The sequence below is a fragment of the Bos indicus genome, chromosome 11, assembly GCF_029378745.1.
Source record: "Bos indicus isolate NIAB-ARS_2022 breed Sahiwal x Tharparkar chromosome 11, NIAB-ARS_B.indTharparkar_mat_pri_1.0, whole genome shotgun sequence".
Taxonomy (NCBI): Eukaryota; Metazoa; Chordata; class Mammalia; order Artiodactyla; family Bovidae; genus Bos; species Bos indicus.
Genome location: NC_091770.1, coordinates 12349 through 36977, shown reverse-complemented (window position 1 = coordinate 36977; position 24629 = coordinate 12349).

Here is a 24629-nt window from a genome sequence, read left to right as displayed (position 1 = left end):
TACTATGTAACAGGGAACTGTACTCAATATCTTGTGATAACCAATGGTGGAAAAGAATATGACAAAGATAGATAAATGGATGTAACTGAGTCACTTTGCTGTACACCTGAAACTGACAGAAAATTGTAAATCAACTGTATTTCAGTAAAAACAATTAAAAAGAAAATGAAGATGCTGTGAAATGTAAGTGACTAACTTTGGTAAAAATCTCAGGACTTCTGGATCCTTTAGAGTACTGAAAGCTTGATAAATATACCTGTGTTAATCACACCTTTTCATTTTCTATATTTCTGATGTTGTACATTAGGGACATCTGATGTTGGAAAGACTGCGCATTCCCAGGGTTAGCCAAGGTGGCTCAGACAGTAAAGAATCTGCCTGCAATGTGGGAGACCCAGGTTTAATCCCTGGGTCAGGAAGATCCCCTGGAGAAGGGAATAGCTACCCACTCCACCCCACTCCAGTACTCTTGCCTGGAAAATCCCATGGACAGAGGAGCCTGGTAGGCTGCAGTCCACGGGGTCACTAAGAGTCAGACACAGCTGAGTGACTTTACTTTCACTTTTCACTTTCATGCATTGGAGAAAGAAATAGCAACCCACTCCAGTGTTCTTGCCTGGAGAATCCCAGGGACGGGGGAGCCTGGCGGGCTGCCATCTATGGGGTGGCACAGAGTCAGACACGACTGAAGCGACTTAGCAGCAGCAGCAGCCAGTGTTCTTGCCTGGAGAATCCCATGGACAGAGGAGCCTGGCGGGCTACAGTCCATGGGGTCGCAAAGAGTCAGACATGACTGAGCAACTAACACTTTCAGAGGTAGTAAACCACTTGGCTACAAGTGCACTTACACATGCAAACCAATTGATCCCAAGCTCACACCCTCAACCATCTTCTTTATGGACTCTTATACTCCCCAGGGCCACTATTCCCTTACCCTAATCAGCCTGGGCAGTTTTCCCCCAGAGCCATTTTCTACCTGGAGAAGATGTGGAGCTGGCTGCTCATTGTCTCAGTCTGCTCTACCACACACAAGGGCTCCTGGGGACATCTGTGGTCTACACAGTTCTTAGCAATGATATGGATAAGTTTGGCAAAGGTCTGCCCAAAAGTTGCAATTTTTCTAGCAGAGGCAATGAGCTGATCTTTGGTCTGTACCAAAAGAAGCGAAAGAATTAGAAGTAGGCAGAGGTGCGGGTTTGATCCCTGGGTGGGGAAGATCCCCTGGAGGAGGCTGTGGCAACTCACTCCAGTATTCTTACCTGGAGAATCCCATAGACAGGGGAGCCTGGTGGGCTACTGTGCATGGAATCACACAGAGTTAGACAGGATTGAAGTGACTTAGCACTCACACACATGCAGAGATAAGAGACCACCAAATGCTATCTTCCTACATGAGTTTCAACGTGTCTAGGAGGACAGTATGGGCAGAAAGTTCTGACTGCCAGTCCCCCACCTATCTTTATCATACATTTTTTTTTTTAAATTGAGGTATATTCTCCATAAATGGAGAAGGAAATGACAACCCATTTCCAGTATTCTTGCCTGAAAAAACCCACGGAGAGAGGAGGCTGGTGGGTTACAGTCCATGGGGTTGCAAAGAATCGGACCCAACTGAAGCAACTTAGCACGCATGCAGGTCAACAACACCCTCACAGGTTTTCCCTAGGAAATCGGTGACAAATTGTAAACATCCCAAACTCACTTGGCACAACTGGTTTCAGCCCCAGAATGAACATACTGGGCTGTTCATTGATGAACATCCATGGGATGTTATGGGAAAACCTGAACGAACTTTTTGGCCAATCCAATATTGCATTTGGTCTAAAACCATGATCCTGAACTTGTGCCACAGGCTTTAAGTCCAGCCACTCTGGGTTAATAAGAAGCTTATTCTCCTGAAAACCACAGAACGAGGCGGTTCAGGCCCATCTGTCCGTGGGGGGCTGCTGAAGGGAGCCTGGCCGGGCCCCCTGGTCTTGATCTAGACTTTCTCCACAGGAGCTGTGGCCTGCATGAGCTCAGAGACAGTTCTCACCAGGCCCAGGGCAGAAACGAGGCCCCTGGGAAAGGCCAGGTGTGGGGAAAATGCAGCTCGAAGATCTTGGCTTGACCAGAGGGGCAAAGGATAGCAGTGATGCGTAGAGCTGGGAATTGATGAATAATGTGCAGCAGCAGCAGCAGCGTTGGTGACAGAAGCCACCTCTTACCTGATTCGAAATTTTGATCATTTTGGACCTTATTTTTCTTCACTTGAAGATAGAAATTTGGACACTATCAGCAGTTTCCTTTCTTCATCTTAAAAAACAAAACAACAGAACACTTTATTCAAAGAAAATCTTAGGGACTTCCCTGGTGGTCCAGGGATTAAGAATCTGCTTTGTAATGCAGGGGATGAAGGTCTGAACCCTGGTGGGGGAAGCAAGATCCCACATGCCTCAGGGCAGCTAAGCCCATGCCCTGCAGCAATGACTGAGTCCTTGCACTCCAGAGCCCACGGCCCGGCCCACAGCTACAGAGTCCCTGCTCTGGCAACGAAAGATCCCACATAAAATAAGTAAATAAATACTTTTTAAAAGATTTTAACAAAGATCTTAAACATAACGGTAAATGTTGAGGCAACTAATACAGATAAAAGATGGGCTATTCCAGCAAACGTGAAACTCAAACCAAAACTTCAGCTGCTTGTCTGGGTTGAGCAGATAAGTGGCCAGAGGAAAGTAGATGTAGCTTGGAAAAGGAAAACCCAGGAAATGTCACAGGTCCTGCTGTTTTAGCCACTCTGCCAAGACAAGGATGGACCCTTCCTCTGAGAATTTGGTTTGGATGATGCCAAACATGAAGCATGAAGGTATAAAAAAGCCTTGTTACACAGACGCTGAAGGTTTCAGGGGAGAGTGAGGAGGGCAGGCTCCTAACCATCTGAAGAGGCTTGAGAGAACAAGGAAAGGAGACTGGCCTGGCTTTGTTGTGGGCAGGGGATGGGGCCAGGGTGAGGGTCTCCACTCACAGGGCTCGTGTGGTCTGAACTTCTGGCTGGCACCAAAGGAGACCATGCCTGGGCTTTTTTGTTGACTTCCCTTTTGGAGCTCAAGGAGAAGGAGGCGTGGGTGGGGCTTGGAAGCTGTCAGCTGTCACTTCTGACCTAATGCCTTCAGGATAAGTGTCCCATGAGAAACTAGCTGAGGTGGACCGGAGTTGGGAGAAAGATGAGGGCAGTGTCTGTGGTGCTGAGGCTGGGATGGGAGCTGCTGGGTTTCCCTTTGCACTCACCTAATCTGGAGGTGCCCCCTTCTGTACCCCTTGGGCCCAGCCGTGGGTTTGGGGACCAGTAGTTAACCTGGCAGACCTGTGCCGGAAGGCATTTTCTAAATGGCTCTTGATGGCATCCTATCTCATCCCTTCTAGTGCTCACATTCAGTAAATGGACTTTTTCCACTGTTGGTGGGTTGATGGTAAACGATGCTTACACTGAATCAAGAGAAGGGCTAAAGACGTTTGCAGCAACATGGGTGAACCTAGAGACTGTCACACTGAAGTAAGTCAGCCTGAGAAGAAGTATCAAGACACCCCCTACATGTGGAATTTAAAAAGAAATGATACAAATGAACTGACTTACAAAACAGCAAGAGACTCACAGACTTACAGAACGAACTTACGGCTGCAGGCGGTGGGAAAGGATGGAGAGAAGGGATAGTTAGGGAGTTTGGGATGGACAGTTACACACTGCCATATTTAAAATGGATAAACAACAAGAACCTACTGTACAGCACAGGGAGCTCTGCTCAAAGTTATGTGGCAGTCTGGAGGGGAGGGGAGTTTGGGGGAGAATGTGTGTGCATGCTAAGCCGCTTCAGTCGTGTCTAACTCTTTGTGATCCCACGGACTGTAGCCCAGCAGGCTCTTCTTTCCATGGGAGTGGGGTGCCATGCCCTCCTCCAGAGGGTCTTCCTGACCCAGAGATGGAACCTGCATCTTTCGTGTCTCTGCATCGGCAGTTGGGTTCTTTACCACTAATGCCACCTGAGAAGCCCTTTTTTGGGAAATGAATACATGTATATGTATGACTGAGTCCCTTTGCTGTCCACCTGAAACTATCACAACATTGTTAACATTATCCAGAGAATGACAATAGCTGACTTGTGGTTGAAGTTGGAAAGCAGCCCCTGACCTCCAGGATGTGCTGGGCTGAATGGCCATCCTTCAGATGCAGGCCATCCTGCAGCCCTGTTACTGCTATGTTGGGGGAATTTTTATAGACATAAATGGTCCCTTCAGTTTATCCTCTGGGATATGAAAGAGTCCTTGACTTTACTAAGTTGCAACTTCCAGCAAATCATCTTCCCTGATGGACCAAGACAATGTCTTAGTAACAAGCCCACAGGAGGAGGGAAGAGAGAAATGAGGTGAGCTCTATGATACCCCCAGATAGAGAAGACAGCATCTAACAATGCTATGTGCCCCATAGCCCCGAGCATGGCTGGGAGCTGCCTGGCTGGCCTGGCTCCTGTGGGGCAGCAGCTGGGACTCCTGTTTCCCCAGGAGTGTCCCATCCTCCCATCGCCTGTTGAAGGTCAAGTACTAAGATGCATTCTTTCCTCCTCAGACTCTGAGCCATCAGGAACACCTCCTTGGCCATCTCCTGGGTAATCTGGGTGATTCTATTTCCACTGTTGGTTGGAGCTGTCCTCTGGGAGAGGTGGGTCCATTTCTGCCTGCAACCAGGCTGGGCAGCTGGGGGTGGCTGCCAGGGGTGCCACTCTGCTGCTGCTGTAGGAAGAAGACAGGGTGAGACTGATGACATTCCAGGTGCTCAGACCTTTGGACTGCAGTGGGGGTGTTAATGGCCTTTTTGTCATTTTAAAAAATAACTATTTTTTGGCTGTGCTGGGTCTTTGTTGCTGTGCTTAGGCTTTCTCTATTTGTGAAGAGCAGGGGCTACTCTCTAGTCACTGTGTGGGGCTTCTCATTGTGGTGATCTCTCTTGGTGCAGAGCCCAAGGCTCTAGGGCTCTAAGGCTCAGTAGTTGTGGGGCACTGACTTAATTGCCCCTTGGCATGTGGGATCTTCCCAGACCAGGGGTGGAACCCTTGACCCCTGCATTGGTAGGTGGATTCTTAACCACTGGACCACCAGGGAAGTCTGGTTCTCCACCATTTTTAAGAGTGGGAATCAAGAAGGTATCCTGATCCCCACATGCCAGCGGCTCTTGGCAGTCTCCTCCAAATACTTAGGAAAATACTGAGAAGAGGAAACAGTGAATCCCTATTAATTCTGTGCTCCATGCATCTGGAATCTGCATAAACTGCCACCCAGCAGACTGAATCCCAGTATAGTTAAAACATCACGTTTTCTTTCCCTTGGTGAATTTTCAGGCCTTACCTGGGAGAAAGGAGAATCTCTACCTTCTTGAAGAAATTCAGGAATCCTTGAATGTCCCAACTTTGGGATAGTTTCATATCAATTATTCTATGTCATAGGATTTTACAGTTCTGATATGAATAATTATTTTTCCCCATTAACTTGCTTGTTATTTTCTAGTGAGAAAAACTTCCGCCATTGTGGAAGAGGCTGTGTTATTCTTTTTTGGATGCTGGGTGGGGCCTCCCCTCAGCCTTTTCCAGACTCTGGAATTGAGATGAGATGTTCTGCACTTGAAGGTAAAATGTTAGTCCCTCAGTTGTGTCCAACTCTTTGGGACCCCATGGACTGTAGCCCACCAGGCTCCTCTGTCCATGGGATTCTCCAGATAAGAATACTGGAGTGGGTTGCCATGCCCTCCTCCAGGGGATCTTCCCAATCCAGGGATTGAACCTGCATCTCCTGCATTGGCATGTGGATTCTTTACCACTGAGGCACCAGGGAAGGTAAATCCAAAAGCAAGAATATCTTTGATCATCCCTCGGCCTCACCCACCAGATCCTGAGCTCCTGGATGCAGATGGAAAGGAGAATAGGGGTGGAAAAAACTTCTGGGCCTTCCTGTACCCCAGCTTCTCCTGCAAGACCCCATCGTAGCACACTAATACCTCAGAAGGGCCACAATATAATTGTTGGAGAAGTGCTAGTGTGATAGCAAATTCTATTTACATTGGGAGATACACATTCATGATTCCATTTGATCTGAGGCTGTATATGTAGCAAATATTTCACCAGAAGGAGAAAGGAAATCAAAGGGTAACTGCTCCAGGCACATGTCCTCTTCACCCCCACCCTGTTGGCTACTCTGTTCAGTCTTTGTCATGCTCTTCTCACTGCCAAGCATGCAGGAAGGTCACTGGGCTAACAATGCAGAATCAGGAGACCAATGACCCAAGGAAGGGTTGGGTGAATTGCATCCATTGGCTGTAGCTGTAGAGCTCAGGTGGGTGTTTATGTGAGCATTTGCCATATGACAGATGAGGGGACATGTGTGAGTCTGGGGCCAGGAGACCATGGAGGCTGGGATCTAGGTGACCTGCCTGGGACATGGGTCTCCAAGCTTGGCCCTGGAGCAAGCAGAGGCAACAGCTGCCAAGCATGGGGGAAGAGTCCTGATCACTCAGGTTCAACTCAGAAGTTGTCCAGAGGCTGAGAACAGCAACCAGCCAGGTGGATGGATGGCTAGAGGTGGTGCAAGGTATCCATAATGACGGATTAACTATAGATTGTTTTCCTCTCCAACCATTAAGTATTAACTTCTACATTGGGAGCAAAGATGAGCACAGGTATGCACGCCGCTGCCCCTGCCACTCCCCCCCACCCCCCACCCAGACTCATAGGCACTTGTAAACCGGAGCTATTCAGAGCTATTATTGCCTAGAATGTCCTTCCCATCCTTCCTGGAAAATGCAAATCCCAACTTTCTTTGAAGCTCAACTCAAGACCACACTCCTTTCAGGACATATCTAGCATATTTGCTCCATGCTTCCCATGACCATTTTGCCCCAAATTTGAATGTTGTCTGCACTTCTCAGCTTTTCTAGCATCTTAACAAGCAATCTAAATCACTCACTGTGCACCTGTGCTTGTCCTGAAGGATCTAAAGATGAGTAAGATGACATCCTGGAACTTGAGCAGCTAAGAGTTTAGACTTTCTGTGCTAGTGTGTACTGGGGAGTCACCTGGCTTTTTTTGTGTTTCATCTTCAATGATTCCCCACCCTCTGAAAACTGTTGACCTTGCTTTAGACAGATTGGAGTGCCCCTGAATGCTGGGAGGGGCAAGCCAGAGCCCTTCCTGGAGACAGACCTATACACTGAGGGCCAGTAGGCTGCCCAGATAGGGTCCCAGAGTAGGTGACACAAAGAGAAAGGAGAGAACGCAACTGAGACTAAGACTCAACCACAGTGATTAAGAGCAAGGGCAAAAATGGCAAATACGCGATTTGGTGGGCCTTGAACTAAGGGATAGGAAACGAAATATTCAACTCATGTCTTATATTCAACTCTCAGGGACCCTAAGCATCCAAAATAAGAAGTGTCTCTAGGCTCTTTAATAGTGAAGGAGGCTAGGACTCTGTCGGAGAGCCCACAGCTGGAATAAAGAATTTCCAGGTTAGGAACTTCCCCGGCAGTCCAGTGGTTAAGTCTCTGCACTTCCAATGCAGGGGGCCTAGGTTCAATACCTGGTCAAGGAACTGTGATTCCACATACTGCCATTAAAGATCTTATATGCTGCAACTAAGACCTGGCACAGCCAAATAAATCAAAAAGGAAAAAAATAATTTCCGGGTTGTGACAAGTGTCTAGAAGATGCATGAGCTCATTTCCAAAGCCTCAGGGGCTCACTGTTTGAAGTTATATTCTGGGCCATGTGGAGGGCGTCTCTGACCCCTGCTAGGGAGTGGCCAGTGGAGCAGAAATTTATGGATGGTGACTCTCCCTTCTCCAGTTGCCATCCCACCAGGACCACCATCCCCCTGTCTCCAATGCACTGAGCTTGTGTGTGTGTGTGTGAAGGAGAGTGCTTCCCTGTGGTAGGAACCGTGAAGTGTGAGGCCTTGCTCTTCATCCTGGGGAAAGCAGCCTGCAACAGGAGAGTGGACAGTCCTCCATGGACAGGAGCAGTAACAGGGGCTGAGTGAGCCTGCTCTTCTCCCTGTCTGAACGCTGGCCAACCTGGGAAGTCAGTTCTGGGAAATGCTTGTGTCAGAAGGCTTTGATGAGAAGGGGACTGTGTCAGGTGAACTCAGAGAAACAGAATGTGTTATCAGTGAAGTTAGTGACAACAGAGGAATGGGTAAAGAAGATGTGGTTTATGTATGTAATGGAATACTGGTGGTGGTGGTTTAGTCGCTAAGTCGTGTCCGATTCTTGCGACCCCAAGGATTGTAGCCCGCCAGGCTCCTCTGTCCATGGGATTCTCCAGGCAAGAATACTGGAGTGGGTTGCCATTTCCTTCTCCAGGGGATCTTCCCGACCCAGGAATCAAACCCCAGTCTCCTGCATTGCAGGCAGATTCTAAAAAGGAACTAAGTTGGGTCACTTGCAGAGATGTGGATGGAGTTAGAGACTATCATACAGAGTGAAGTAAGCCAGAAAGAGAAAAACAGATATTGAATATTAACCATACATGTGGGGTCTAGAAAAATGGAACAGATGATGTTAGTCACAAAGTAGAAATAGAGACACAGACATAGAGAACAAACATATGGATATCAAGGAGGAAGGCAGGACTGGGAGGAGCTGGGAGATTTGGATTGACATATATACTATTGATACTGTATATAAAATTCATGGGCTTCCCAGGTGGTTCAGTGGTAAAGAATCTGCCTGCCAATGCAGATGTCAGTTTGATCTCTGGGTGAGGAAGATCCCCTGGAGAAGGAGATGGCACCCCACTCCAGTATTCTTGCCTGGAGAATCCCATGGACAGAGGAACCTGGTGGCCTACAGTTCGCTGGGTCACAAAGAGTCGGACACAACTGAAGCTACTTAGTACACGAGCACATAAATATCCAAGGGGAATTAGGACATCTAAGTTGATGGAGGAGTAGGTACTAGACCGATGGAATCTAAGACATTTAAAAAGTTTCCCAACACAAATAATACTAACTGATTTTTGACAAAGGTTCAAAATCATTCAATATATTTAAGAAAAAATATATTGTCTTTAAAAAGTTATTAAAGCATTGCACATGCAAATCCAAAGAAACAAACAACAACAACAACAACAAAACCCCTGAACTTCTATATAAACCATAAAACCTTATTTAAAAATTAACTCAAAATTGATCGAATGAGGGAGAGAAATGGTGATGCCATCCACCCATCTCATCCTCTGTTGCTCCCTTTCCCTCTTGCCCTCAGTCTTTTGCAAACATGCACACACACACACACACACACAGATGCGTTTCCAGAAACTGGATGTATGATTCCAGGGGCTGTGTGTGCACGTGTGTGTGCTCAGTTGCTTCAGTCCTGTCTGATTCTTTGTGATCTTCAGGCTGCCCCAATTGGTTTGCTGTAGTTTCTCATTAAATTTAACAATTGAATATTTTAAAATTAATATATATTAACAGATACAGAAGACTCTTGAGAGTCCCTTGGACTGCAAGGAGATCCAAACAGTCCATTCTAAAGGAGATCAGTCCTGGGTGTTCTTTGGAAGGAATGATGCTAAAGCTGAAACTTCAGTACTTTGGCCACCTCATGCAAAGAATTGACTCATTGGAAAAGACTCTGATGCTGGGAGGGATTGGGGGGCAGGAGGAGAAGGGGATGACAGAGGATGAGATGGCTGGATGGCATCACCGACTCGATGGACGTGAGTTTGAGTCAACTCTGGGAGTTGGTGATGGACAGGCGCTGCGATTCATGGGGTCCCAAAGAGTCGGACACGACTGAGCGACTGAACTGAACTGAACTGAACATACACAGACATAAGTTAGATATCTAGATACAGATACAGATAGAAATATTCTGTGGCTTCCCAGGTGGCGCTAGTGGTAAAGAATCCATCTGCCAGTACAGGAGACCTAAAAGATGCAGGTCCAATCCCTGGGTCGGAAAGATCTCGATAGTCTGTGAGCTTTGAGGAATCAGTCCATTTCATCTTATTGACAATTTTATACACACAGAGTTATTAAAAGCATCTTTATTAACCCTTTAATAATATCTATAGATTTCAATGTGCCAACTCTCATTCTTTGTGTTTAATACATGTGATATGTCTTTTTTCATTGTCTATTTTAAAAAAATCATATCTACTTTATAAAATTTACAAAGTATCAGCTTTTTACTCGATTGCCCTTCTCTATTTTTTTTTTTTTTAGTTTTGGTGACTTCTACTCTTTTTGTTTTTCTTCCTTCTGTTTGATTTGGATTTATTTTACTATGACTTTTAGAATTTATTGTGGTGAAAATTTAATTTATTGACTTAAGATGTTATTTTAATGTTCTAAGTGTTCAGTACTATAATATTTTATTTAAGTACTGCTTTGGCTGCATCTCATAGATTGTGATGTTACATTTATATTAAGTAAAAATGTAGATCAATAAGAGGAAGACCTCCAGATACTTGAAAAGTTACATAACATATAACCATTCAATAGTGATTGCTTTCAATGCATGGACAAAATATTTCTAAAATGTATTGTTCTGACCCTCTTTCCATTATTCCTTATACAAGTCTGTTTATTCCTGCTTACGTGTGTGCATGCTTAGTCGTCTCTGGGACACTTTGGACTGTAGCCCACCAGGCTCCTGCTTTCAGCTCGTACACCTGAAAAGGAATAAGTGTGTGTTCCCCTTCCCCTCACTCCCCTTTCTATAGTCTAGGAGACGGTGAGGTCTACCTGGTTAGTGTGAATGTGGAGATGGAAAATTCATGTTGAACATGATCTAACTGTCCCAAATCTTCTAGATTTCTTACTTTTGAATTGTTAATGACAAAGACAATTCTCTTCAAGACATTGTTCATTTACATCTTTTTTAGAACATCTTTATTTTATAGCATCAGTAATATGCAATCATAAATTTCTGATTTTACAATGCTCCCATTTCTTAATAATCACAAAATATAAGCAGAGAGGTAGAAAATTTTAAGGAATACAATGGACAGATATGATTTTGCTTGTCGTACCAAACTCCTCCAGTGGCAGACAGAAAGGTTTAGTTTAATTAAGAAGAGACATGGGGAATAAGCCGATCCAACCCACTCCAGTGTTCTTGCCTGGAGAATCCCAGGGACAGGGGAGCCTGATAGGCTGCTGTCTATGGGGTCACACAAAGCTGGACACGACTGAAGTGACTTAGCAGCAGCAGCAGCAGCAAGGGTAAAGAATATTTTCTATTTAAAGAGCACTATTTTTTATGACAAGGAATATATTATAGACTGTGGTTAGCCTCTGTTCCAAATAAATGTAAATTGCCTAATTGCCAAAACAAAAAAGGTCTCATTTTTTTCTGTCTTTTAACTCTATCTGTAAAGGTAAGCATTGCATTTAGCTTCAATTCGAAAAGGTAAGCATGAATCATTTTTTCCAATAGCAAATTTAGCTTTACAAATATCTATGTATATTTAGCATCAGCAAAAAAGGCATTCATTTCAGAAGAATTAAAAATAGATCCTTTCTCCTTACTGTTAATTAATTTAGAAAACCCTGATTCAGATAATCTTTTTACTTTTCTCGTTCTCATAATTATATTATCAAGTGAGAAATTACAGAGTACTGTGTAATACACATGTGCGCTCAGTCGCTTCAGTCTTCTGAGTCTCTGGGAACCTATGCACTGTAGCCTACCAGGCTCCTCTGTCCATGGCATTCTCCAGGCAAGAGTACTGGAGTGGGCTGCCATGCCCTGCTCCAGGAGATCTTTCTGTCCCAGGGATCGAACCCACCTCTCTCATCTCTTACATTCCAGGCAGATTCTTTACCACTGAGCCACCAGGAAATGTCTTGTAATATATCTGGCCAATATATCAAAGATTACAACCTCATTATCATTATCATCAGTCATCTTAAGTATTAAGATTTATTAAGTAATTACTACAGAGTAAGCATATATTTAAGTAGTTTGCATGTAGCATTAAATCAGGATATATCACAAAAAATTTTTTTAAATTATTTAACTAAGTTGTATGATAGTAAAAGAAGTTATTAAAATGTGTTCTCATCCAATACCAAGGGAATCATTTGTTTGTTAAAATTAAATTCTATGGCAAATGAATGAGAAAACATTAAAGTAATATTGGCATGTTTTCCTTTTTATCCAAAAGGAAGCAGGCTCTGAACTGCATTCACCAATTTTAGGTTTCCATTTCCTATTTCAAATTGATTTCATAAACTTGCTCTAAACAGTATTAAATGCATTGTGATATAGCTGATTTACAGGATATCATAATCTCTACATTAAAGAAAATTGTCATTTCAGTGGAAATACCAGAACAATAAACATGAATTATTTGAGGGAAAAAAAAGTGGCTCTATTTAGCTGAATTGACTATGCCAAAGCCTTTGACTGTGTGGATCACAATAAACTGTGGGAAATCCTGAAAGAGATGGGAATACCAGACCACCTGACCTGCCTCTTGAGAAATTTGTATGCAGGTCAGGAAGCAACAGTTAGAACTGGACATGGAACAACAGACTGGTTCCAAATAGGAAAAGGAGTTCGTCAAGGCTGTATATTGTCACCCTGTTTATTTAACTTATATGCAGAGTACATCATGAGAAACACTGGACTGGAAGAAACACAAGCTGGAATCAAGATTGCCGGGAGAAGTACCAATAACCTCAGATATGCAGATGACACCACCCTTATGGCAGAAAGTGAAGAGGAACTCAAAAGCCTCTCGATGAAAGTGAAAGTGGAGAGTGAAAAAGCTGGCTTAAAGCTCAACATTCAGAAAACGAAGATCATGGCATCCAGTCCCACCACTTCAGGGGAAATAGATGGGGAAACAGTGGAAACAATGTCAGACTTTATTTTTGGGGGCTCCAAAATCACTGCAGATGGTGACTGCAGCCATGAAATTAAAAGACACTTACTCCTTGGAAGGAAAGTTATGACCAACCTAGATAGCATATTCAAAAGCAGAGACATTACTTTGCCAACAAAGGTCCATCTAGTCAAGGTTATGGTTTTTCCTGTGGTCACGTATGGATGTGAGAGTTGGACTGTGAAGAAGGCTGAGCGCCGAAGAATTGATGCTTTTGAACTGTGGTGTTGGAGAAGACTCTTGAGAGTCTCTTGGATTGCAAAGAGATCCCACCAGTGCATTCTGAAGGAGATCAGCCCTGGGATTTCTTTGGAAGGAATGATGCTAAAGCTGAAACTCCAGTACTTTGGCCACCTTATGCAAAGAGTTGACTCATTGGAAAAGACTCTGATGCTGGGAGGGATTGGGGGCAGGAGGAGAAGGGGATGACAGAGGATGAGATGGCTGGATGGCATCACTGACTCGATGGACGTGAGTCTGAGTGAACTCTGGGAGTTGGTGCTGGACAGGGAGGCCTGGCGTGCTGCGATTCATGGGGTCACAGAGTTGGACAGGACTGAGTGACTGATCTGATCTGATCTGATATAGTGATTTTCTCTTTGAGTTGTATAAAGAGAAGCATTGACAGTTTTTAGAAGTCAGAGAAACCAACAAATATGTCACAAGATTTGAGGAAATCTTTGAACCTGAGATTGAGTTTAGAATATAAGTACAGTTTGTATAGAATTTGAATAATTATAGTATTTTTTACTTTAGAAATGGTTTTATACTGACAATTCCATTTACTGTTCATAAAAAGTTTCCATTTGACAAATAAAAAGTTGAAACAAAAAATATTTCAGTAAATGTGGAACACTCCATTCTTGATATTAAGTTTTGCTTTCTTACTTTTTCGGGCTTTTCCTTGACATCTTAGTTTCAGTATGCTTTTCAAATGTACTATTCTACCTGAACAGCAAGGAATACTTTACAAAGGGGATTAAAAAATGAGAGAAAACCTTACATACATAAACAGCAGATACAATAAAAAGAATAAAGCAGATGACAGTTTCTGCGGGAAATGGGTGGCTCATCAAATGTAGGTGCATGCTGCTTGCTGAAAAGATTGATGATTCATTCAATAAGCAGTTTTAATCAGTATCCAAGTACTAGACTCTCCATTGATTTAAGTATGTGAATAAAATTTGGTAAAGGTGTTGGGACAAGGTATTGAAAAAAGGAGGCATGATTGCATAGACTCATGTGTAATGCATCTGTCAGCCACTAGCTTCTGACCATTTAAAAGACTCATTCCTAGCAGTTTTGCATTTCTAACAGTCACATTTTTATTGAGAGAATTGTATAATAATGGAAAAGTTTGAATATCTTTAGTACTGTAATGTGTAGTTTAGGATATTGTAGATGGTACATATATAAATATTATATGGCTTCCCTGATGGCTCGGACAATTAAGAATCTGCCTCCCACGCAGAAGACCTGGATTTGACCCCTGGGTGGGAAAAATCCCCTGGAGAAGGGAATGGCAACCCACTCCAGTATTCTTGCTTTTGCATGGACTATTGGTTTTACCCCATGTTTGTCTACATTTTTGCAGCAGAAATCTTGACTTTTGTCCTCACTTAATACCCTTAGAATATGTAGTTAGTTGTGTATCTTATTTTCAGTGATTTATTTTCTATTGGCTTTCAAATAAGTTAACATATAATATGAAAATACATGTATAACATGCTGAAAACAATGAAGCAATTTGCTACTTCTGCAAGAATGAGTAAAAAGAGTATAATTTCTAAATATACATACACACATGCATGCCCCATGAAAAGTATGTTTGATCTCTAACAGGAAAGAGAGGAAGGAGAGATTTACATTTTCACTGGGAATCCATGTTTATACTTTGGAAGTGAAGTGAAAATCTCTCAGTGTGTCTGGCTCTTTGTGACCCCATGGACTATACAGTCCATGGAATTCTCCAGGCCAGAATACTGGAGTGGGTAGCCTTTCCCTTCTCCAGGGGATCTTCCCCACCTAGGCATCAAACCCAGGTCTCCTGCATTGTGGGCAGATTCTTTACCAGCTAAGTCACAAGGGAAGCCCAAGAATACTGGAGTGGGTAGCGTATACCTTCTCCAGCGGATCTTCCCAACCCAGGGATCAAACCACGGTCTCCTGCATTGCAGGCAGATTCTTTACCAGCTGAGCTATCAGGGAAGCCCAAAATAACCTCCGCCTGAACAGGGACTTGAGCCCTGGACCCTCAGACTAAAAGCCTGATGCTCTACTGACTGAGCTATTTGGACTCTTATACCTTGGGGGAAATTCCAAAGAAGCAGTCAAATTGATTCATCTTTAATGTATTCTAGAAGTTACTGAATCACACTTAGTGGAAGAAATGTACCAAGTATTGCCCAAAAAGATCTACAGGAAAAACAAAAGAAGCTAGTAATATAGTTAAAATAATAAGAAAAATGCAAAAAAGATGGAAAATCTCAACCTATTGCATTCACATGCGTGACTAACACAAACACATCCAAAAAAGAAAGAATGAATAAGTTGAATGGGATCATCAGTAAAACAGCAATATTGAGGATGTGGGTAATTTAGGAAGATCTCACAGATGAGTTGTGGGTGGTGTCTCTTTCATGCAGTTAATGAGTGAGAGGTGAACATTCTGGCTAGAACTGCTTTCGTGAACATAAACCTGGATGTACTTGCCTCTTACGTCTAGAGTGTTCCTGGGCCAAAAGAACAGCTTAAAATTCCTTTTCTCTCAACTGAGAAATCTGAATAGAACTTATCACTACTAATTTATGGACTTTACACTGAAATACACATGTTTGAAAACTAGTAACATCCCATTATATTATATAGTCAGCTCATCAATTTTATTTATAAGAAAAAAATGAAATATGTAGAATGTCAGTGCCAAACAAGACTTTGGAAATACCACAGGGAAACCAACACTTTAAAAATTAAATATATTCATCCCTAAAACTATCTTAAGTCACTTACAATATATTTCACCATGCAATCAAATTAACTTTCAATTGATAATAATTAAACACAGAATTGAGAGGTGAAGAGAAAAACACAGGCTGTAAGAGCAAAATCACTAATATAAATGAATTTAACTCAAATTTTTGCGTTTTTGAGCATTCAGGTGAAGAGCAAAATTATAATCACCTATCTTCAGAAAAAGTGATAATTCACGGCAGAAAATAAAGATTAAATGGATAACTTTTCTTACAAATTGATTTAATAATAATGAAAAATGTAATCCACAACCTGTTAGACACCTAGCAGTTATAGGTTTGTTTTCTAATGGAATTGGAAAAAATGAATGGTGTACCATCGTTTATATATATAAGGAAACAAAAGCCAAAGAAAGTGAAATAACAGTACCTTTGATTGAATCATTCCCACAGATGAAATATGAAGAGATGGAAGCAGAAGACAACATGTCCACAGTGATGCAATTTGTACTCCTGGGGTTTTCTGACCTTCCAAACCTTCAAGGGCCATTATTTGGGGTGTTCTCCATCATTTACATCATTATCTTAACTGGAAATAGTCTCATAATAATACTAACTAGGCTTGACCCTGTGAAGAAGGCAATGGCACCCCACTCAAGTACTCTTGCCTGGAAAATCCCATGGACGGAGGAGCCTGGTGGGCTGCAGTCCATGAGGTCGCTAAGAGTCAGACACGACTGAGCAACTTCACTTTCACTTTTCACTTTCATGCATTGGAGAAGGAAATGGCAACCCACTCCAGTGTTCTTGCCTGGAGAATCCCAGGGACGGGGGAGCCTGGCGGGCTGCCATCTATGGGGTGGCACAGAGTCAGACACGACTGAAGCGACTTAGCAGCAGCTTGATTATTGCCAGCTGAGCAGCATGATTCGTCACAGCTGAGGTCCCTGATTATTGCCTGCTGATTGCGGGATTCGTGCCTGCTCAGCTCTTTGATTATTGCCTCCTGAGGCACATCATCAGTGCATGATAGACACGTGATCAGTGCATGATCAGTCACGTGATCAGTGTATGATCTGTCACGTGATCAGTGTATGATATCCACGTGTGCAGTGCATCCCCAGTCACGTGATGAGTGCATTATATCTACGTGATCAGTGCATGTTCAGGCATGTGATCAGTGCATAATAGCCACGTGATCAGTGCATGATCAGTCACGTGATCAGTGTAGGTTCAGCCGCATGATCACTGAATGATAGCCACGTGATCTGTGCATGATCAGTCAAGTGATCATTGTATGATCAGCCACGTGATCAGTGCATGATAGCCATGTGATCAGTGCATGATCAGTGAAGTGATCTTTGTATGATCAGCCAGGTGATCAGTGCATTATAGGCACGTGATCATTGCATGATAGCCACGTAACCAGTGCATGATCAGTTTCGTGATCAGTGCAGGATACCCAAGTGATAAGTGCATGATCAGTCACGTGATCAGTGCATGATCAGTCACGTGATCAGTGTATGATGAACCACATGATCAGTGTACGTTCAGCCACGTGATCAGTGCATGATAGCCCCGTGATAAGGGCATGATCAGTCAGGTGATCAGTGCATGATCAGTCACGGGATCATTGCATGATCATTCACGTGAGCAGTGCATGCACAGTCTCGTGATCAGTGCATGATAGCCAACTGACAAATGCATGATCAGCCACGTGATCAGTGCATGTTAGCCACGTGATCAATGCATGGTCAGCCACATGATCAGTGCATGATCAGTCACGTGATCAGTGCATCATCAGCCACGTGATTAGTGCATGATCAGCCACGAGATCAGTGCATGATCATCCACGTGATCAGTGCATGGACAGTCACGTGATCAGTGAATGATAGCCACGTGATCAGTGCATGATCAGCCAACTGATCAGTGCATGATAGCGACGTGATCAGTGCATGATCAGTCACGTGATCAGTGCATGAACAGCCACCTGATCAGTGAATGATAGCCACCTGATCAGTGCATGATAGCCACGTGATCAGTGCATGATCAGTCAAGGAATCAGTGTATGATCAGCCACGTCAACAGAGTATGATCATCCACGTCATCAGGCCATGCGCAGTCACTTGATCAGTGCATGATCAGCCACGGGATCAGTGCATGATAGCCCCGTGAAAAGTGCATGAACAGTCACATGATCAGAGTATGATCAGTCACGTGATCAGTGCATGTTAGCCACGTGATCAGTGCTTGAGAGCCACCTGATCAGTGCAGGATCAGTCACGTGATCAGTGCATGATCAGCCACGTGATTAGTGCATGATCAGCCACGAGATCAGTGCATGATCATCCCTGTGATCAGTGCATGCGCAGTCACGTGATCAGTGAATGATAGCCACGTGATCAGTGCATGATCAGTCACGTGATCAGTGCATGATCAGCCACGTGATTAGTGCATGATCAGCCACGAGATCAGTGCATGATCATCCACGTGATCAGTGCATGGACAGTCACGTGATCAGTGAATGATAGCCACGTGATCAGTGCATGATCAGTCACGTGATCAGTGTATGATCAGCCAGGTGAACAGTGCGTGCTCACTCACATGATCAGGGCCTGCTGAGCTGCGTGATTCCTGCCAGCTCATCTGCTTGACAATTGCCAGCTGAGCCGTGTGATACCTGCCTGTTAAGCTGCTTGATTATTGCCAGCTGAGCAGCATGATTCGTCACAGCTGAGGTCCCTGATTATTGCCTGCTGATTGCGGGATTTATGCCTGCTCAGCTCTTTGATTATTGCCTCCTGAGGCACATCATCAGTGCATGATAGACACGTGATCAGTGCATGATCAGTCACGTGATCAGTGTATGATCTGTCACGTGATCAGTGTATGATATCCACGTGAGCAGTGCATCCCCAGTCACGTGATGAGTGCATTATATCTACGTGATCAGTGCATGTTCAGGCATGTGATCAGTGCATAATAGCCACGTGATCAGTGCATGATCAGTCACGTGATCAGTGTAGGTTCAGCCGCGTGATCACTGAATGATAGCCACGTGATCTGTGCATGATCAGTCAAGTGATCATTGTATGATCAGCCACGTGATCAGTGTATGATGAGCCACATGATCAGTGTACGTTCAGCCACGTGATCAGTGCATGATAGCCCCGTGATAAGGGCATGATCAGTCAGGTGATCAGAGTATGATCAGCAACGTGATCAGTGCATGTTAGCCATGTGATCTGTGCATGATCAGGCACGTGATCAGTGTTTGCTTAGCCACGTGATCAGTGCATGATCAGCCACGTGAACAGTGCATGATCAGGCACGTGATCAGTGTATGCTCAGCCACATGATCAGTACATGATCAGCCAAGTGATCAGTGAATGCACAGTCCTGTGGTCAGTGTATGATCAGCTTCGTGATCAGTGCATATTCAGCCACGTGATCAGTGCATGATAGCCAGGTGATCAGTGCATGATAGCCAGGTGATCAGTGCATGATAGCCACGAGATCAGTGCATGATCAGTCACGTAAACAGTGCATGATCATTCACGTGATCAGTGCATGATAGCCACGTGACCAGTGCATGATCAGCCAACTGATCAGTGCATGAGAGCCACGAGATCAGTGAATGATCATTCACGTTAGCAGTGCATGCACAGTCTCCTGATCATTGCATGATAGCCAACTGACAAATTCATGATCAGCCACATGATCAGTACATGATAGCTAAGTGATCAGTGCATGATCAGCCACGTGATCAGTGCATGATAGCAACGTGATCAGTGCATGATAGCCACCTGATCAGTGCATGATAAGTCACGTGATCATTGCATGATCTTTCATGTGATCAGTGCATGCCCAGTAACGTGATCAGTGTATGATAGCTACGTGATCAGTGCATGATAGCCACGTGATCAGTGCATGATAGCCACCTGATCAGTTCATGTTCAGTCAGGTGATCAGTGCATGATCTGTCATGTGATGAGTGCATGCCCAGTAACGTGATCAGTGTATGATAGCTACATGATCAGTGCATGACCAGCCACGTGATCAGGGAATGATGGCCACATGATCAGTGCATGTTAGCCACGTGATCAGTGCATGATCAGTCACGTGATCAGTGCATGATCAGTCACGTGATCAGTGTATGATCAGCCACATGATCAGTGTACATTCAGCCACGTGATCAGTGCATGATAGCCCCGAGATAAGTGCATGATCAGTCAGGTGATCAGAGTATGATCAGCCACGTGATCAGTGCATGTTAGCCACGTGATCAGTGCATGAGAGCGACCTGATCAGTGCATGATCAGTCACGTGATCAGTGCATGATCAGCTACGTGATTAGTGCATGATCAGCCACGAGATCAGTGCATGATCATCCACGTGATCAGTGCATGCGCAGTCACGGGATCAGTGAATGATAGCCACGTGATCAGTGCATGATCAGTCACGTGATCAGTGTATGAACAGCCACGTGAACAGTGCGTGTTCACTCACATGATCAGGGCCTGCAGAGCTGCGTGATTCCTGTCTGCTCATCTGCTTGACAACTGCCAGCTGAGCTGCATGATTCCTCCCTGTCATCTGCTTGACAATTGCCAGCTGTGCTGCGTAATTCCTGCCTGCTCAGCTGCTTGATTATTGCCATCTGAGCAGCATGATTCGTCAGAGCTGAGCTCCGTGATTATTGCCTGCTGATTGTGTGATTCGTGCCTACTCAGTTCTTTAATTATTGCCTCCAGAGCCACATGATCAGTGTATGATAGCAAACATGATCAGCGCATGATCAGTCACATGTTCAGCGCCTTTCAGTCACGTGATCACTACATGATAGTCAAATGATCAGTCCATGCACAGTCATGGTATCAGTGCATGATCAGCCACGTGATCAGTGCCTGCACATTCCCGTAATCAGCGCCTATCAGTCACGTGATCACTGCATGATAAACATGTGATCAGTGCGTGATCAGCCACGTGATCAGTGCATGACCAGTCACGTGATCAATGGCACGATAGCCTCGTGATCAGTGAATGATAGCAACGTGATCAGTGCATGATCAGTCACGAGGTCAGTGTATGATCAGCCATGTGATCAGTGCATGATACCCAAGTGATAAGTGCATGATCAGTCAAGTGATCAGTGCATGATCAGCCACAGGATCAGTGCATGATCAGCCAAGTGACCAGTGCATCCCTAGTCAGGTGATCAGTGCATGATAGCCAGGTGAGCAGTGCATGATCAGTCACGTGATCAGTGTATGATGAGCCACGTGATCAGTGCATGATAGCAACGTGATCAGTGCATGAGAGCCACGTGATCAGTGCATGATCAATCAGGTGATCAGTGCATGATCAGCCACGTGATCAGTATACGATCAGCCACGTGATCAGTGCATGGGAGCCCCGTGATAAGTGCATGATCATTCACGTGATCAGAGTATGATCAGCCACGTGATCAGTGCAGGATCAGTCACGTGATCAGTGCATGCTCAACCACGTGATTAGTGCATGATCAGCCACGAGATCAGTGCATGATCATCCCCGTGATCAGTGCATGCGCAGTCACCTGATCAGTGAATGATAGCCACGTGATCAGTGCATGATCAGTCACGTGATCCGTGCATGATAGCCACGTGATTAGTGCATTCGCAGTCACGTGATCAGTGAATGATAGCCACGTGATCAGTGCATGATCAGTCACGTGATCAGTGTATGATCAGCCACGTGAACAGTGCGTGCTGTCACGTGATCAGGGCCTGCTCAGCTGCGTGATTTCTATCTACTCAGCTGCTTAAAAATTCCCAGCTGAGCTGCGTGATTCCTGCCTGCTCATCTGCTGGGTAATTGCCAGCTGAGCTGCGTGATTCCTGCCTGCTCATCTGCTTGATAATTGCCAGCTGAGCTGCGTGATTCCTGTCAGCTCATCTGCTTGACAATTGCCAGCTGAGCCGTGTGATACCTGCCTGTTAAGCTGCTTGATTATTGCCAGCTGAGCAGCATGATTCGTCACAGCTGAGGTCCCTGATTATTGCCTGCTGATTGCGGGATTTATGCCTGCTCAGCTCTTTGATTATTGCCTCCTGAGGCACATCATCAGTGCATGATAGACACGTGATCAGTGCATGATCAGTCACGTGATCAGTGCATGATCTGTCACATGATCAGTGTATGATATCCACGTCAGCAGTGCATCCCCAGTCACGTGATGAGTGCATTATATCTACGTGATCAGTGCATGTTCAGGCATGTGATCAGTGCATAATAGCCACGTGATCAGTGCATGATCAGTCACGTGATCAGTGTAGGTTCAGCCGCATGATCACTGAATGATAGCCACGTGATCTGTGCATGATCAGTCAAGTGATCATTGTATGATCAGCCACGTGATCAGTGTATGATGAGCCACATGATGAGTGTACGTTCAGCCACGTGATCAGTGCATGATAGCCAGGTGATCAGTGCATGATAGCCAGGTGATCAGTGCATGATAGCCACGAGATCAGTGCATGATCAGTCACGTGATCAGTGCATGATCAGTCAGGTGATCAGAGTATGATCAGCCACGTGATCAGTGCATGTTAGCCACGTGATCTGTGCATGATCAGGCACGTGATCAGTGTTTGCTCAGCCACGTGATCAGTGCATGGTCAGCCACGTGAACAGTGCATGCACAGTTACGTAATCAGTATATGATCAGCTTCATGATCAGTGCATGATCAGCCACGTGATCAGTGCATGATCAGGCACGTGATCAGTGTATGCTCAGCCACGTGATCAGTGCATGATTAGCAACGTGATCAGTGCATGATCAGCCAAGTGATCAGTGCATGCACAGTCCTGTGGTCAGTGTATGATCAGCTTCGTGATCAGTGCATATTCAGCCACATGATCAGTGCATGATAGCCAGGTGATCAGTGCATGATAGCCACGAGATCAGTGCATGATCAGCCACGTGATCAGTGCATGATCAGCCACGTGACCAGTGCATCCCCAGTCACGTGATCAGTGCATTATATCTACATGATCAGTGCATGTTCAGGCACGTGATCAGTGCATAATAGCCACGTGATCAGTGCATGATCAGTTACTTGATCAGTGTAGGATCAGCCGAGTGATCACTGCATGATAGCCACGTGATCTGTGCATGATCAGTCAAGTGATCATTGTATGATCAGCCACGTGATCAGTGCATGATAGTCACGTGATCAGTGCAAGATCAGCCACGTGATTACTGCATGATAGCCACGTGATATGTTCATGATCAGTCAAGTGATCATTGTATGATCAGCCACCTGATCAGTGCATTATAGGCACGTGATCATTGCATGATTGCCATGCAATCAGTGCATGATCAGTTTCGTAATCAGTGCAGGATACCCAAGTGATAAGTGCATGATCAGTCACGTGATCAGTGCATGATAGCCACGTGAGCAGTGCATGATAGCCTCCTGATCAGTGCATGATCAGTTACGTGATCAGTGCTTGATCTGTCTCGTGATCAGTGTATAGTATTCACATGACCAGTACATGCGAAGTCACGTGATAAGTGCATTACAGGTACATGATCAGTGAATGTTCAGTCACGTGATCAGTGCATGACCAGCCACGTGATCAGTGTATGATGAGCCACGTGATCAGTGCATGAATGCAACGTGATCAGTGCATGAGAGCCACGTGATCAGTGCATGATCAATCACGTGATCAGTGCATGATCAGCCACGTGATCAGTATACGGTCAGCCACGTGATCAGTGCATGATAGCCCCGTGGTAAGTGCATGAGCAGTCACGTGATCAGAGTATGTTCAGCCACGTGTTCAGTGCCTGTTAGCCACGTGATCAGTGCTTGAGAGACACCTGATCAGTGCAGGATCAGTCAGGTGATCAGTGCATGATCAGCCACGTGATTAGTGCATGATCAGCCACGAGATCAGTGCATGATCATCCACGTGATCAGTGCATGCGCAGTCACGTGATCAGTGAATGATAGCCACGTGATCAGTGCATGATCAGTCATGTGATCAGTGTATGATCAGCCACGTGAACAGTGCGTGCTCACTCACATGATCAGGGCCTGCTGAGCTGCGTGATTCCTCTCTGCTCATCTGCTTGACAATTGCCCGCTGAGCTGCATGATTCCTCCCTGTCATCTGCTTGACAATTGCCAGCTGTGCTGCGTAATTCCTGCCTGCTCAGCTGCTTGATTATTGCCATCTGAGCAGCATGATTCGTCAGAGCTGAGCTCCATGATTATTGCCTGCTGATTGTGTGATTCGTGCCTACTCAGCTCTTTAATTATTGCCTCCAGAGCCACATGATCAGTGTATGATAGCAAACATGATCAGCACATGATCAGTCACATGTTCAGCGCCATTCAGTCACGTGATCACTACATGACAGTCAAGGGATCAGTCCATGCTCAGTCATGGTATCAGTGCATGATCAGCCACGTGATCAGTGCCTGCACATTCCCATAATCAGCCCCTCTCAGTCACGTGATCACTGCATGATAAACATGTGATCAGTGCGTGATCAGCCACGTGATCAGTGCATGACCAGTCACGTGATCAATGGCACGATAGCCACGTGATCAATGAATGATAGCAACGTGATCAGTGCATGATCAGTCACGAGGTCAGTGTATGATCAGCCACGTGATCAGTGCATGATACCCAAGTGATAAGTGCATGATCAGTCACGTGATCAGTGCATGATCAGCCAAGTGACCAG